Below are 17,028 nucleotides of genomic sequence, written 5' to 3' on the forward strand. Positions count from 1 at the left end.
CAGAGCCACTTGATCCGGCCCGGCCATGCTCACCTAACCGAGATGCCGGGTGCATGCTGAGATTTTGTTACTAGTGGGCACCCGGCTTCTTCCCCTCAGCAGCAGCTGGAGGCAGGAGCTCACTCCTGAGCTCAGGCTTACGGCTCTGGCAGTGTTCTTGTGTGGCTGTGCGGTGCTATGGGAGAGATGTCATGACGTCTCTCCCATAGTTCTGAGGAGCAGGCGACCAGCCGGAGGGCAATGGTCTGGAAGCAGAAGCAGGGCTGGTGAGTATTGTGTTTTTTTTCTTTTAATGTGTGTGTGTAAGTGGCGCTACAAGGGGGTATTTCTAATGGGGCATAACAAGTGACTGGGGGCATATCTAATGGGGCATAACAAGTGACTGGGGGCATATCTAATGGGGCATAACAAGTGACTGGGGGCATATCTAATGGGGACATATCTACTGGGGCATAACAACTGACTGGGGTATATCTACTGGGGGCATAACTACTGACTGGGGATAACTACTGACATGGGGCATAACTACTGGGGGGCATATCTAATGGGGGTAGGATAATTATAAAGTTGATAATTTTTGTATGGCCCCAGAAGGATTTTATAAATATCCAAATGGCCCTTGGTAGAAAAAAGGTTCCCCACCCCTGCTCTAAAGTGATCATTATCCATTTTTCAATTTACAGATCACTGTGGCAATTCAAGTGGCTTTTATTATCTGTACATGAATAATAAATGCACAGTGGAATAGTACTCCAGAATAGCATAAACAATAGAACAATATATTTATTTTTCATTTTGCAGCTCAACTCAAACTGCAGCAATTCAAAGGGTTTTTATTATATGTATGTGAATAAGAAACACACATGAGTACAGTACAAACAATATATTTATTTTTCACTTTGGAGCTCATCTCAAACTATGGCAATTCAAAGGGCTTCTTTTCAGATGTACATGAATAATAAATGCACAGGGGTAAAGTATGCCAGAACAGTACAAACAGAAACGCAATATATATAGTATATATATACACTGCTCAAAAAAATAAAGGGAACACTAAAATAATACATCCTAGATCTGAATGAGTGAAATATTCTTATTAAATACTTTGTTCTTTACATAGTTGAATGTGCTGACAACAAAATCACACAAAAATTGTCAATGGAAATCAAATTTATTAACCCATGGAGGTCTGGATTTGGAGTCACCCTCAAAATTAAAGTGGAAAAACACACTACAGGCTGATCCAACTTTGATGTAATGTCCTTAAAACAAGTAAAAATGAGGCTTAGTAGTGTCTGTGGCCTCCTCGTGCCTGTATGACCTCCCTACAAAGCCTGGGCATGCTCCTGATGAGGTGGCGGATGGTCTCCTGAGGGATATCCTCCCAGACCTGGACTAAAGTATCCGCCAACTCCTGGACAGTCTGTGGTGCAACGTGGCATTGGTGGATGGAGCGAGACATGATGTCCCAGATTTGCTCAATTGGATTCAGGTCTGGGGAATGGGCAGGCCAGTCCAAAGCATCAATGCCTTCATCTTGCAGGAACTGCTGACACATTCCAGCCACATGAGGTCTAGCATTGTCTTGCATTAGGAGGTACCCAGGGCCAACCGCACCAGCATATGGTCTCACAAGGGGTCTGACGATCTCATCTCGGTACCTAATGGCAGTCAGGCTGCCTCTGGCGAGCTATTAATTATGAGGGAAGGGAAAAGGGGAATCTACTGCACTAGTATTGAATCGTAAATCAATTATGAATGAAAAGCCCCATATTGTGTTATGCCACCTTATATTTGGTCAAAAGTTATGGGGGTACTGCCACACCAAATATTGTTGCCAACATATGAAATCAGTTTTGAAGGGAAGGGAAAGAATTGGACTGTGGGTGGTGCACTAGAACTAAATAAACACTCAATAAAATGTAACTTTTAATTCAATTAGATTAAAAAAGCCAATAACTGTGAAATATTAAAATAAATACAGACAAGTGCAAGACACAGTGTAACATATAATGTTAAAAAACCACACTCTTTTATTCCAATGTGCTGTGCAATGTCTTATATATTTTATAAAGTTATCATAGGTTCTGTGACCTTTTGCAAAATTGGTTTAGTGCTGTCAGAGTATAATCCCAGTAATCACTTGGGTATATTGAGTGCGAACGTCAGTATGATAATCACACATGTAATTTCAAGTCCTAGTTGAACTCAGGTAAATATCCTGTAATCAATAAATTCATATTCATAGAGGAGAGAAAATCGGCTGATGATTAATATTCCCACTCATAAACTGCTAATTCAAAGTTCTCTATGGTTCTTAAGGTGAGTATTCCTGAATTATGAAAAGAGATTTTTTAGGAAGTTTCCATACATCACATGAATTAGTAAATATATTCTGTAAAATACCTCTCTGTGCCCGATTTATTGGCGTTCTCAGTCTCTGCTGTCAACGCCACTATATTGCTAGGTACATAGAACATATATTCAGGAGGTTAGCCAATAAGTGCCAATATTCAGAATATATTAATCATTAAGGTATTGGTTTGTTGCAATATATCTAGTATAAATAGGCGTTCTCAGTCTATGCTGTCAACGCTACTATATTGCTAGGTACATAGAACATATATTCAAGAGGTTAGCCAATTAGTGCCAATATTTAGAATATATTATTCATTAAGGTATTGGTGTGTTGCAATATATATAGTATAAATAGGCGTTCTCAGTCTATCCTGTCAATGCTACTATATTGCTAGGTACATAGAACATATATTCAAGAGGTTAGCCAATTAGTGCCAATATTTAGAATATATTATTCATTAAGATATTGGTATGTTGCAATATATATAGTATAAATAGGCGTTCTCAGTCCATGCTGTCAACGCATGGGATTACACCCCTCTAGGTGCCAGCCTCTTATGTGCATAGAGCTAGCTTTCTGGTGTACTCAGTTTCTGCTGTCGACGCCTGTAAAGTGACCTACACAAAACATATATTCATGTGATGAAATGAACTAATTTATATGTATTATTGATCAGCGCTCTCAGTCCTGCTGTCAGCGCTTCACAGTTATACCTGTGATATTGGTCTATCATATAGATCTAAATCAGATTCACTGTTATAAAATTATATTATTGCACCTTAATTATTGTTTGCAAAACTCAGGAAAATACTACACCATAAATATAGTTACTCTCTAATTGAGAAGTGGGTTCGATTGCTGTATGTTGAGAGATTAAGTTGCAAAGATCGTTAATAAATATATAATATAATAAATTTATGTCAATTATAGACTAATCTCTACAACACGTCATTCATCAGTAAACATCCACTATGTCTAATATTGATTAACGTGAATTTGCAGATAATGTATTTCACGTGTGATTCGCTGTCAGGAAATCGTTACTGCAAATGTATGTATGATAAACACTAATGCCTTTCCACTAGATAGGCCATATCAGGTATATACAAGTCAGCTGATCACTGGATGTTAATTCATATTCTATATCATATGAATTGGTTTACTATGAACCTTTGTGTAAGGGTAACTATTTCCTTCTTGCTAAAGAAGTCATATCAGGCATAAATATCCTGTGTGTAATCTGCACATAGATACATGTACTGAACGCTGAGCTGTGTTAACAATGTAACCTTTTTCCCCACCTTCACTGTGATTAACACTCTTTATATTTCAGCTACAGCTGCGTTCTCATTATACACCACCAGCAAATAGGCTTGTTAAATAGCCCTCATACTATTAATAAGTTCGGGAGGTGTCCCTCATTAAATGAGTTAGATTATATCATATACTGTGTGATGTAAGTAATTTAGCTGCAGATACTTTTGTAGTAGTAACTATTGCTTTCACACTATGTAAGTCTTATCAGGCATGAATGCCCTGTGTGTGGCCTACAAATGAATACATGCACTGAACACTAAGCTGTAGTTACAATGTTGCTATCTTGCAAAGCTACACTGTCTTGTTTTATCACTGTGTTCTGGCTGCAGCTGAGCTCTCCTAACACACAGACAGCTGACAGCTGATAGATTTCCTGAGTGTCAGGTATAAAGAGCAATGAATCACTCTATAATAGGCTGTGTCATACAAAATACATAGGGGGGGTCATTCCGAGTTGTTCGCTCGCAAGCTGCTTTTAGCAGCTTTGCACACGCTAAGCCGCCGCCTACTGGGAGTGAATCTTAGCTTATCAAAATTGCAAACGTACGATTAGCAGAATTGCGAATAGACACTTCTTAGCAGTCTCTGAGTAGCTCCAGACTTACTCGGCATCTGCGATCAGTTCAGTCAGTTTCGTTCCTGGTTTGACGTCACAAACACACCCAGCGTTCGGCCAGACACTCCTCCGTTTCTCCAGCCACTCCCTCTTTTTTCCCAGAAACGGTAGGGTTTTTTCGCACACACCCATAAAACGGCCAGTTTCCGCCTAGAAACACCCACTTCCTGTCAATCACATTACGATCACCAGAACGAAGAAAAAACCCTCGTAATGCCGTGAGTAAAATACCTAACTGCATAGCAAATTTACTTGGCGCAGTCGCACTGCGGACATTGCGCATGCGCATTAGCGACTAAACGCTCCGTAGCGAGAAAAAAATACCGAGCGAACAACTCGGAATGACCCCCATTGTGCTGCACTAGTATGATGATTTAAATAGCTTGCATTACACAGTTAGATTCAAGTAGTATCCCTCATAAATTATAGTTTCCACTCTTATATCCTAATTGCTGACTAGCACTTTGTAGAATGATATGCACATATTATTAAACACATGGATAGAGTGTGAAAACGCTGACGCGCGTTTCACAGTTAGTTTTCGTCAGGGCTAACCATAATGCTTCCATCGATCTGAATATTAGTTTAGCCGCACCAATCACGGAGCTCCTTTATGGTCATATGACTTTTGTAGCCTATCGCAATGCGGCTCCCGCAATTCGGGATCTAGCAATACTGTGGGTCCGATCACATGATTCAAACGGGCCAATCATGGTCCTGTTATTATATTCACTAGAGAGAAAGACTTGTGTTAAGTATATGTCTCTTTGTATGGGCTCCTTTCCCCGGTCCAAGAATCTAAGCATAATAATAGCTCCTATGTGTGTATCTCGAAGACTTCTATTATATAGGCTATTTCCTCTTAATACTTATCTAATAATCATGTTCTTATTAATGAGAGACTCCATAAATATTATTGTGCAGCCAATATGCGATTATTGTGTGTCAAAAAATAAATAAGTGTAAAAAACTAAACACAAATATGAACCAGCCACTGCAAATAAGAAAAAGTGAAAACGTGATCATAACAGACAAACACATATCTAAGATGATATATATAAATGTAACATAAATTACCGTGAATATCAAAATTATATTAGTGCAAGTGAAAAAATTACAGAAATAATTAGCTCAATAGTGAAAAAATATGTGGAATGTGTAACAATTAAGTATCAGGTAATAAATAAGTGAATTGATTTAAATAATAGTATCACTGTGACTGCTGTGAACCTAGTGCTGAGAAGTGATGTGGGTGATCAATTATTGGTATAACATTTATTTACCACATAATTGTTGTCGTATACTAACGTGAAAGTGTCATTATATATTTTGTGAATTAAGCTTACCTAACACTCGTATAATGTGTTTAACCAATTTCTTATACTAAGTTTTATATTGTGTTAGAAACATGATTTATATTATAAACATCTTGTGCTCCATTATCTACCTAAATTAATATGTTATTATAATTTGTGATATAATATATTATCATGTGTTAAAATTTCAAATTATTGCCTTTATGGCAGAAGTGGTTCCATTCCACGTTAATCTATACATGTCACATTTCTCTGTCCATACAAGCTCCTAATAAGTGCGAAATATCGCTTTTATATGGAATTGTATCTCATTGATAAGATTTAATTCTCATCTCTTAAGTCTATCAGTCAATTCTTAGGTCCAGGGTAGTGTCCCTAGATGTCACGAATAATCTAGTGAATTAGTGATTTTATCCCACATGTTGTTGTTAATTAACGTCCCACACAATTATTTTCCGGGAAAAAATTATCCTATCATATCCTAGTTATTAATTTCTCTCTTTTCTTCTTTTCACAGGTTCTCGTTGTCTAACCAACTGGTAAGTATATAATATTTAGGCAGATTTTTTTCAGTCAGGATTTGGTCTTAAAAAATTTTAAGTCCAAATCCTGACTGAAAAAAATAAAAAAAATCTGCCTAAATATTATATACTTATTAATATTATTACTATTAATTACTAATTATTAATTAATTATTAATTATTACTTATTAATATTATATACTATAATATATATATATATATATATATATATATATATACTGCTCAAAAAATTAAGGGAACACTAAAATAACACATCCTAGATTTGAATGAATGAAATATTCTTATTAAATACTTTGTTCTTTACATTGTTGAATGTGCTGACAACAAAATCACACAAAAATTATCAATGGAAATCAAATGTATTAACCCATGGAGGTCTGGATTTGGAGTTACCCTCAAAATTAAATTGGAAAAACACACTACAGGCTTAGTAGTGTGTGTGGCCTCCACGTGCCTGTATGACCTCCCTACAACCCACACAAGAGGCTCAGGTAGTGCAGCTCATCCAGGAGGGCAACAACCCAGCAGCAGGACCGCTACCTCTGCCTTTGTGCAAGGAGGAACAGGTGGAGCACTGCCAGAGCCCTGCAAAATGACCTCCAGCAAGCCACAAATGTGCATGTGTCTACTCAAACGATCAGAAACAGACTCCATGAGCATAGTATGAGGGCCCGACGTCCACAGGTGGGGGTTGTGCTTACAGCCCAACACCATGCAGGACGTTTGGCATTTGCCAGAGAACACCAAGATTGGCAAATTCGCCACTGGCGCCCTGTGCTCTTCACAGATGAAAGCAGGTTCTCACTGAGCACATGTGACAGACGTGACAGAGTCTGTAGACGCCAAGGAGAACGTTCTGCTTCCTGCAACATCCTCCAGCATGACCGGTTTGGCAGTGGGTCAGTAATGGTGTGGGGTGGCATTTCTTTGGGGGGCCGCACAGCCCTCCATGTGCTCGCTAGAGGTAGCCTGACTGCCATTAGGTACCGAGATGAGATCCTCAGACCCCTTGTGAGACCATATGCTGGTGCGGTTGGCCCTGGGTTCCTCCTAATGCAAGACAATGCTAGACCTCATGTGGCTGGAGTGTGTCAGCAGTTCCTGCAAGACGAAGGCATTGATGCTATGGACTGGCCAGCCCGTACCCCAGACCTGAATCCAATTGAGCACATTTGGGACATCATGTCTCGCTCCATCCACCAATGCCACGTTGCACCACAGACTGTCCAGGAGTTGGCGGATGCTTTAGTCCAGGTCTGGGAGGAGATCCCTCAGGAGACCATCCGCCACCTCATCAGGAGCATGCCCAGGCGTTGTAGGGAGGTCATACAGGCATGTGGAGGCCACACAAACTACTGAGCCTCATTTTGACTTGTTTTAAGGACATTACATCAAAGTTGGATCAGCCTGTAGTGTGTTTTTCCACTTTAATTTTGAGTGTGACTCCAAATCCAGACCTCCATGGGTTAATAAATTTGATTTCCATTGATCATTTTTGTGTGATTTTGTTGTCAGCACATTCAACTATGTAAAGAACAAAGTATTTAATAAGAATATTTCATTCATTCAGATCTAGTATGTTATTTTAGTGTTCCCTTTATTTTTTTGAGCAGTGTATGTATATATATATATATATATATATATATATAGATATAAAAAAAAAAAAAATATATATATATATATATATATATATATATATATATTAGAGATGTGCACTGGACATTTTTCGGGTTTTGTGTTTTGGTTTTGGATTCGGTTCCCCGGCCGTGTTTTGGATTCGTACGCATTTTGGAAAAACCTCCCTGTAAATTTTTTCTCGGATTCAGGTGTGTTTTGGATTCGGGTTTTTTTTTTAAAAACCCCTCAAAAACAGCTTAAATCATAGAATTTGGGAGTCAATTTGATCCCATAGTATTATTAACCTCAATAAATATAATTTCCACTAATTTCCAGTCTATTCTGAACACCTCAAACCTTACAATGTTATTTTTAGTCCTAAAATTTGCACCGAGGTCGCTGGATGACTCAGCTAAGTGACCCAAGTGGCCGGCACAAACACCTGGCCCATCTAGGAGTGGTGTTTGGAAAAAAGGGGTTTATCCTGCACCGGCCTGATTAGATAAATTAAAAATGATGATACTTATACCAGAAATTGGACAATAATATTAGGTATTAATTATTCCCATCTGTCCCTGTGGCTGTGCGCCCAGAGTCAAAAGTGAAGGCAAATGCAGCAAAGAAAGAAAAAGTATGACTCTTGTTGGGGCGCACTCTTATTGTATCTTAGTGTCTACTATTAGTGATGTGTCTAAGAAATAATAAATTCTTTATTTCTACTCTTAAAATAAATGGGAACTCAGCACAAAACAAAACTTAGTAATGAAGTTTATCATAAGTGAATGTTGACATTCCAACAAAGGAAAAAAGCATTCCCTAAAAAAGAGGATTCCCTAAAAAAGATGGAATATTCAGATATTAATTATGCTTTGATAAGTGCATATAGGAAGATTGCTACATAACATGCTGCTTCCATCTGCCAAAGATCTGTACAAACTGTATTAATAAAGCCCTGAATAGGGTTTATTTCAAGAGAGGGAACACCCCCAGACTGAGATCTAACCCTAATGATTTGAGTCTGTCTTGGAGAAATTGCAATCGATGGACAAGGGTGGGATCTTATCACTGAAAATAGTGAGAATAAGTAGAAGTGGTGATCCTGCTGTTAGTGTTATCCCACAGGGAATGTGGTCTTTCTACTGCACTGGGTATTCCCTAGCGGTCGCCCGTCTAGGTACTGACCTAGCCCACCTCCGTTTAGCTTCCAAGATCGGACGAGATTGGGCGTGAGCGTAGGGGTATGGTTGTAGGAGGACTTGCCCTGTGCCACTAATGAGAGTGCACCGAAAAAGAGAGATGGTTTTCTTCTGAGAGAGGGATGAGGGAAAAGATGGGGAGAAAGAATGGTGTAGATCTTGTAAGCGTGAATCTGCTGTCCTCGTTAGATGGGAGAAACGTGTCTCCTGGGGGACACGTTCACCAGAATCGTGGATGAGAGTTCACGGAAGAAAGAAAAGAGGGGAAAAGCAAAAGAGAGAAAGAAGAACAACATTTGGTGTTGAAGCCACTGCAATGTGGGGTCCCTTGTGGATGAGTGTTACGATATTGAGCAAGGACCGATATTGCCGTACTGTGAGAAAAAAACAATTCTGACAGGAGGAAGGAGATATTACAGGACCCCCTGAGGACGTGTAACTACAGTACCTGCGGTGGACCCGATGCAGGACCACACCCCACCCCTTGTCCTTCCTGTATGTTTATAGGTTATACATTGGAGCACCAGTGATATTAATAAGCATAGTAATTAATTTCCAACACAATAAGTCATGAACAGAAACATACAGAAACCTATTTAGTTGTGCCGATTACAGTCTTTAGAACCACATGCAATTGTTAGACAGGCGTGATATACACAGGACTAAACAAAATTGAGACAAAATGAAAAAATGAAAAAACACAGTTTGAGATGTTTGAAACAGACTTAACTGCGGGACCACATTCCATCTGTCCCTGTTAGTTCAGTAAGGGATTGGACAGATATGGAGTATAAAGTATACCTGAGGATGCCAGCAATCACAGAATGAGGAATTTTTTTCCGCATCTAACAGTATTAAAGCTGAAGAATCAGGACTGGTATTTATAGAGCAAGTGATAGTTAAGTATCACCCTAAGCTTAGTTTTAATACCCCTGTAAAAATCCACAATGGCAATGTGCAAAAGAATCTCACTAAGCTAGTGATAATTTAGGTTTAGGCAAAAAAAGCCAGTTCATTACTACAGGTAAGTATCAAATCCAAGAGTTCCCACTTTTTATCTCCTCCCCAAGGTTCATAAGAACATTCAAAGACCTCCCGGAAGACCAATAATGTCCGGAAATGGAGGGATGTTGGAACAGCCGAGTCGCTTTTTGGACTTGCATCTTCGTGAGTATGTATTACAACTTCCTTCTTATTTCCTTCTTATTTTGCCTTTTTTTCTTGCTTAGAAATACCCCTCCCTTTCGAGCACCTGAATGATATCACTAAGCTAATTGAGCATCTACCAATATATGTTTGTTGTGAGAGGCAGAGAGGTTCCTGCATTAGGAGGAGGTGCAGGACCTGACATGCCACATGGAGCATTATGGGGTTGCTCCAAGGTAGGTAGCTCTTAGCTTAGACATATTGTAGTAAGGAGCCATTATCATGTGGCTCCTTGCTGGTTAATCTTAGACCCAGATTGGGGTAATGGAGGTGTGAGGTGTGGTGCCTCTGGACTGGCTGAGCTGGATGGCCTTAGTGTGGCATACCTTTACATTCTATTAACACTTTTCACTTATTAATTTTTTAACACTATTTCTCTATTTTAATTGCATTTCATTTTTGTATCACTTTCTCTATAGCTTCGGCTTCCTAAATACTAATTTATTAACACTATATTTTTTTCACTGGTATGCTACGCTGGGCTTTCTGGCTTATGCTGGTGTTTTGGGGTGCCACACCCTGCACCTAGATATAGCGCTAGGGACCCCAAATATACAGAGACGCCTTGATGCGGCTTTGGGGCTTATTCACACATTTGTGCAAATATGTGTAACGAAGATCTCTGAATTCTATTATTATGTGGAATTTATATCTGGTTACGGTTATCATTCAGGGTGCTGGGGGAAACAAATGCCTTTTTTTCTTGCTTAGAAATACCCCTCCCTTTCGAGCACCTGAATGATATCACTAAGCTAATTGAGCATCTACCAATATATGTTTGTTGTGAGAGGCAGAGAGGTCCCTGCATTAGGAGGAGGTGCAGGCCCTGACATGCCACATGGAACATTATGGGGTTGCTCCAAGGTAGGTAGCTCTTAGCTTAGACATATTGTAGTAAGGAGCCATTATCATGTGGCTCCTTGCTGGTTAATCTTAGACCCAGATTGGGGTAATGGAGGTGTGAGGTGTGGTGCCTCTGGACTGGCTGAGCTGGATGGCCTTAGTGTGGCATACCTTTACATTCTATTAACACTTTTTACTTATTCATTTTTTAACACTATTTCTCTATTTTAATTGCATTTCATTTTTGTATCACTTTCTCTATAGCTTCGGCTTCCTAAATACTAATTTATTAACACTATAGTTTTTTCACTGGTATGCTATGCTGGGCTTTCTGGCTTATGCTGGTGTTTTGGGGTGCCACACCCTGCACCTAGATATAGCGCTAGGGACCCCAAATATACAGAGACGCATTGATGCAGCTTTGGGGCTTATTCACACATTTGCGCAAATATGTGTAACGAAGATCTCTGAATTCTATTATTATGTGGAATTTATATCGGGTTACGGTTATCATTCAGGGTGCTGGGGGAAACAAATGCCTTTTTTTCTTGCTTAGAAATACCCCTCCCTTTCGAGCACCTGAATGATATCACTAAGCTAATTGAGCATCTACCAATATATGTTTGTTGTGAGAGGCAGAGAGGTTCCTGCATTAGGAGGAGGTGCAGGCCCTGACATGCCACATGGAGCATTATGGGGTTGCTCCAAGGTAGGTAGCTCTTAGCTTAGACATAGTGTAGTAAGGAGCCATTATCATGTGGCTCCTTGCTGGTTAATCTCAGACCCAGATTGGGGTAATGGAGGTGTGAGGTGTGGTGCCTCTGGACTGGCTGAGCTGGATGGCCTTAGTGTGGCATACCTTTACATTCTATTAACACTCTTCACTTATTCATTTTTTAACAATATTTCTCTATTTTAATTGCATTTCATTTTTGTATCACTTTCTCTATAGCTTCGGCTTCCTAAATACTAATTTATTAACACTATAGTTTTTTCACTGGTATGCTACGCTGGGCTTTCTGGCTTATGCTGGTGTTTTGGGGTTCCACAGCCTGCACCTAGATATAGCGCTAGGGACCCCAAATATACAGAGACGCCTTGATGCAGTTTTGGGGCTTATTCACACATTTGCGCAAATATGTGTAACAAAGATCTCTGAATTCTATTATTATGTGGAATTTATATCTGGTTACAGTTATCATTCAGGGTGCTGGGGGAAACAAATGCCTTTTTTTCTTGCTTAGAAATACCCCTCCCTTTCGAGCACCTGAATGATATCACTAAGCTAATTGAGCATCTACCAATATATATTTACAAGATACGTCAGATTTACTCCGTAAGATACAGAACATCAACTTTGAGGATTACTTCCTGTTGGCCACATTGGACGTGGAAGCGCTATACACGAGCATCGACCATCGGATGGGCCTTGAGGCAGTCGAACACTTTGTATACTCCAGCAACAATGATGACTTCAACTCTCTACTACTCAAGTTATTGAAATTTGTATTGGAAAAGAACCACTTCACTTTTCAGGACCACTTCTATTTACAAATTAGGGGTACCGCGATGGGTGCGGCTTGTGCACCCACCTATGCCAACCTATTTCTGGGAAGATGGGAACAAACCCATGTCTTCAATGAACACAATGACAGGTACACAGAACATGTATTATTATGGCTCAGGTATATAGACGACATCTTTATCATTTGGGATGGCACAGAGGAACTCTTGTTGTCTTTTATCCGTGACCTCAATAACAACAACTTGAACATCAATTTGACATATTCGATCAGTGAAGATAGGGTTGCTTTTCTGGATCTACAGGTTTACAAGGCATGTGATGGCACACTTGCCACGGAACTCTATCGGAAAGAGACCGCCACGAACAGTATCCTCCTTCAAACCAGCGCGCACTTTCCAACTACCATAGAGAACATCCCCAAGGGGGAGTTTTTGAGACTGAGGCGCAACTGTTCGGAGGCAGGTACCTACAAGATGAAAAGTCGTGATCTGATCAATCACCTTTCAGAGAGGGGCTATAGCAAACGTTCTCTCAAGAGGGCTCATAAAGAAGCACTCCATACCAACAGAGACATTTTGATTTCTCAACATCAGCCCAAGGCCAAGACGGACGAGACCAAGATTAGGTTCATTGGAACCTTCTGTCCTGAATGGAAACTCCTGAAACAGGCGATTGAAAAGCACCTACCCATTCTGCAATCAGATGTGGACCTATCACCGTTCATAGATTCCAAAGTCAACATGAGTTGGCGCAGGTCCATGAACATCAAGGACCACCTGGCGAGAAGTCACTTTGTGAAAAATACACCAACACAAAGACAGATAACAGACTTCATGACAAGTAACACATCTGAACAAAGTGGAGTGATGGGTTCCTTTCCCTGCGGAAAATGCAAAGTATGCCCTCATATCTTGAAAACCAACTCATGGTGGACAGATATGGTGACAATATACTGATCAAGCAGTTTTTTAATTGTGACACACAAGCACTTATTTATTGCATTACGTGCAGCTGTGAGATCAAGTATATAGGAATGACAACCCGAAAATTAAAATAGAGAATTTTGGAACATCTGGGTTCCTGCCGCAATGCCATCACAGACCTAGCTCGCATGTAGAAAATTACCACGGTGGCGAGACACTTCAACACCTGTCACAAAAATTGCCAAAAAGACCTGAAAGTTTTTGGTTTGGAGCAAATCCACTTAGGAGTCAGAGGTGGTGACCTCACCAGAGAACTATTAAAGAAAGAGAGCGAGTGGGTCTTTAGGCTGGGAGGTCTGAGACCTAACGGCCTCAACGAAAATATCAATTACAGTGTTTTTCTGTAGGAAAAACCTTCTCTAATAGTACACCTTGATCTACCACTGCATATTAATTCTGAACTCCATTTCCTCCCTTTTTTTTCTCTCTCCTCCTTGCACTTTTTCTCCCCCCTTCCCCTTTCCCCCCCCCCTTCTCTCCCATTTCCCCCACCCTTTCCCCCCCATTTCCCCCCTTCTCCTTCCCCCCTTCTTTCCCATTCCCCCCGCCTCCCCTCCCCCCTTCACAATTCTAACATCTAATATGACACTTCACCACTTTTATAATTCTCTTATCTCATGTATTTCATTATTGTTTCTATTTTAATTTATCCACTGTGTTCCTTTTAATCCCAACATAGATCACAGACACCCTCCACATTTATTCATTTTCACTTGACCCGCTTACCTATTGAACCATTTCCACACAGGTTCCTTTACTAGCAACCTTTTTATACCCTAGCCTGTAAGGTCATACACACGCATCCCCTTTCTCACACCCATAACCCAATTTCAGTCCCCCTCCTTTGTGTTCTCACACTTTGCACAACACATTTATATATCAATTATTTACTGCATGGGAGGTATTATGTCCCTTCAATCCGCACACATCATTTTCAGCTCATATCATCACATTTCCCCATTTATGAGACTCACAGATTCCCCAACTGTTTTAACCCTTTCCATTTACTCTCCAATTCCTTCCTATTATTTTTACTTTACCCCTGTAACACACTTTTATGGTTTCTTCTAATTTTAACAGCTGTCCAATACTAGAGATGTGCACCGTAAATTTTTTGGGTTTTGTGTTTTGGTTTTGGATTCGGTTCCGCGGCCGTGTTTTGGATTCGGACGCGTTTTGCCAAAACCTCCCTGAAATGTTTTTGTCGGAATCGGGTGTGTTTTGGATTCGGGTGTTTTTTTTACAAAAAACCCTCAAAAACAGCTTAAATCATAGAATTTGGGGGTCATTTTGATCCCATAGTATTATTAACCTCAATAACCATAATTTACACTCATTTTCAGTCTATTCTGAACACCTCACACCTCACAATATTATTTTTAGTCCTAAAATTTGCACCGAGGTCGCTGGATGGCTAAGCTAAGCGACACAAGTGGCCGACACAAACACCTGGCCCATCTAGGAGTGGCACTGCAGTGTCAGGCAGGATGGCACTTCAAAAAAATAGTCCCCAAACAGCACATGATGCAAAGAAAAAAAGAGGCGCACCAAGGTCGCTGTGTGACTAAGCTAAGCGACCCAAGTGGCCGACAAAAACACCTGGCCCATCTAGGAGTGGCACTGCAGTGTCAGACAGGATGGCACTTAAAAAAATTGTCCCCAAACAGCACATGATGCAAAGAAAAAAAAAGGCGCACCAAGGTCGCTGTGTGACTAAGCTAAGCGACACAAGTGGCCGACACAAACACCTGGCCCATCTAGGAGTGGCACTGCAGTGTCAGACAGGATGGCACTTAAAAAAATAGTCCCCAAACAGCACATGATGCAAAGAAAAATGAAAGAAAAAAGAGGTGCAAGATGGAATTGTCCTTGGGCCCTCCCACCCACCCTTATGTTGTATAAACAGGACATGCACACTTTAACGAACCCATCATTTCAGCGACAGGGTCTGCCACACGACTGTGACTGAAATGACTGGTTGGTTTGGGCCCCCACCAAAAAAGAAGCAATCAATCTCTCCTTGCACAAACTGGCTCTACAGAGGCAAGATGTCCACCTCATCATCATCCTCCGATTCCTCACCCCTTTCACTGTGTACATCCCCCTCCTCAAAGATTATTAATTCGTCCCCACTGGAATCCACCATCTCAGATCCCTGTGTACTTTCTGGAGGCAATTGCTGGTGAATGTCTCCACGGAGGAATTGATTATAATTCATTTTGATGAACATCATCTTCTCCACATTTTCTGGAAGTTACCTCGTATGCCGATTGCTGACAAGGTGAGCGGCTGCACTAAACACTCTTTCGGAGTACACACTGGAGGGAGGGCAACTTAGGTAGAATAAAGCCAGTTTGTGCAAGGGCCTCCAAATTGCCTCTTTTTCCTGCCAGTATACGTACGGACTGTCTGACGTGCCTACTTGGATGCGGTCACTCATATAATCCTCCACCATTCTTTCAATGGTGACAGAATCATATGCAGTGACAGTAGACGACATGTCAGTAATCGTTGGCAGGTCCTTCAGTCCGGACCAGATGTCAGCACTCGCTCCAGACTGCTCTGCATCACCGCCAGCGGGTGGGCTTGGAATTCTTAGCCTTTTCCTCGCACCCCCAGTTGCGGGAGAATGTGAAGGAGGAGCTGTTGACGGGTCACGTTCCGCTTGACTTGACAATTTTCTCACCAGCAGGTCTTTGAACCTCTGCAGACTTGTGTCTGCTGGAAAGAGTGATACAACGTAGGTTTTAAATCTTGGATCGAGCACGGTGGCCAAAATGTAGTGCTCTGATTTCAACAGATTGACCACCCGTGAATCCTGGTTAAGCGAATTAAGGGCTCCATCCACAAGTCCCACATGCCTAGCGGAATCGCTCTGTTTTAGCTCCTCCTTCAATGTCTCCAGCTTCTTCTGCAAAAGCCTGATGAGGGGAATGACCTGACTCAGGCTGGCAGTGTCTGAACTGACTTCACGTGTGGCAAGTTCAAAGGGTTGCAGAACCTTGCACAACGTTGAAATCATTCTCCACTGCGCTTGAGTCAGGTGCATTCCCCCTCCTTTGCCTATATCGTGGGCAGATGTATAGGCTTGAATGGCCTTTTGCTGCTCCTCCATCCTCTGAAGCATATAGAGGGTTGAATTCCACCTCGTTACCACCTCTTACTTCAGATGATGGCAGGGCAGGTTCAGGACTGTTTGCTGGAGCTCCAGTCTTCGGCACGCGGTGGCTGAATGCCGAAAGTGGCCCGCAATTCTTCGGGCCACCGACAGCATCTCTTGCACGCCCCTGTCGTTTTTTAAATAATTCTGCACCACCAAATTCAATGTATGTGCAAAACATGGGACGTGCTGGAATTTGCCCAGATGTAATGCACGCACAATATTGGTGGTGTTGTCCGATGTCACAAATCCCCAGGAGAGTCCAATTGGGGTAAGCCATTCTGCGATGATGTGCCTCAGTTTCCGTAAGAGGTTGTCAGCTGTGTGCCTCTTATGGAAAGCGTTGAT

The 17,028-nt window shown here is 41.1% G+C and overlaps 1 pseudogene; it reads right to left on the reverse strand.

The window, feature by feature from the left end:
• Positions 1–8,900: 8,900 nt before the first annotated feature.
• Positions 8,901–9,019, reverse strand: LOC134897651 (5S ribosomal RNA; annotated as a pseudogene).
• Positions 9,020–17,028: the final 8,009 nt, after the last annotated feature.

This window comes from Pseudophryne corroboree, chromosome 3 (genome assembly GCF_028390025.1).
Source record: "Pseudophryne corroboree isolate aPseCor3 chromosome 3, aPseCor3.hap2, whole genome shotgun sequence".
Classification (NCBI taxonomy): domain Eukaryota; kingdom Metazoa; phylum Chordata; class Amphibia; order Anura; family Myobatrachidae; genus Pseudophryne; species Pseudophryne corroboree.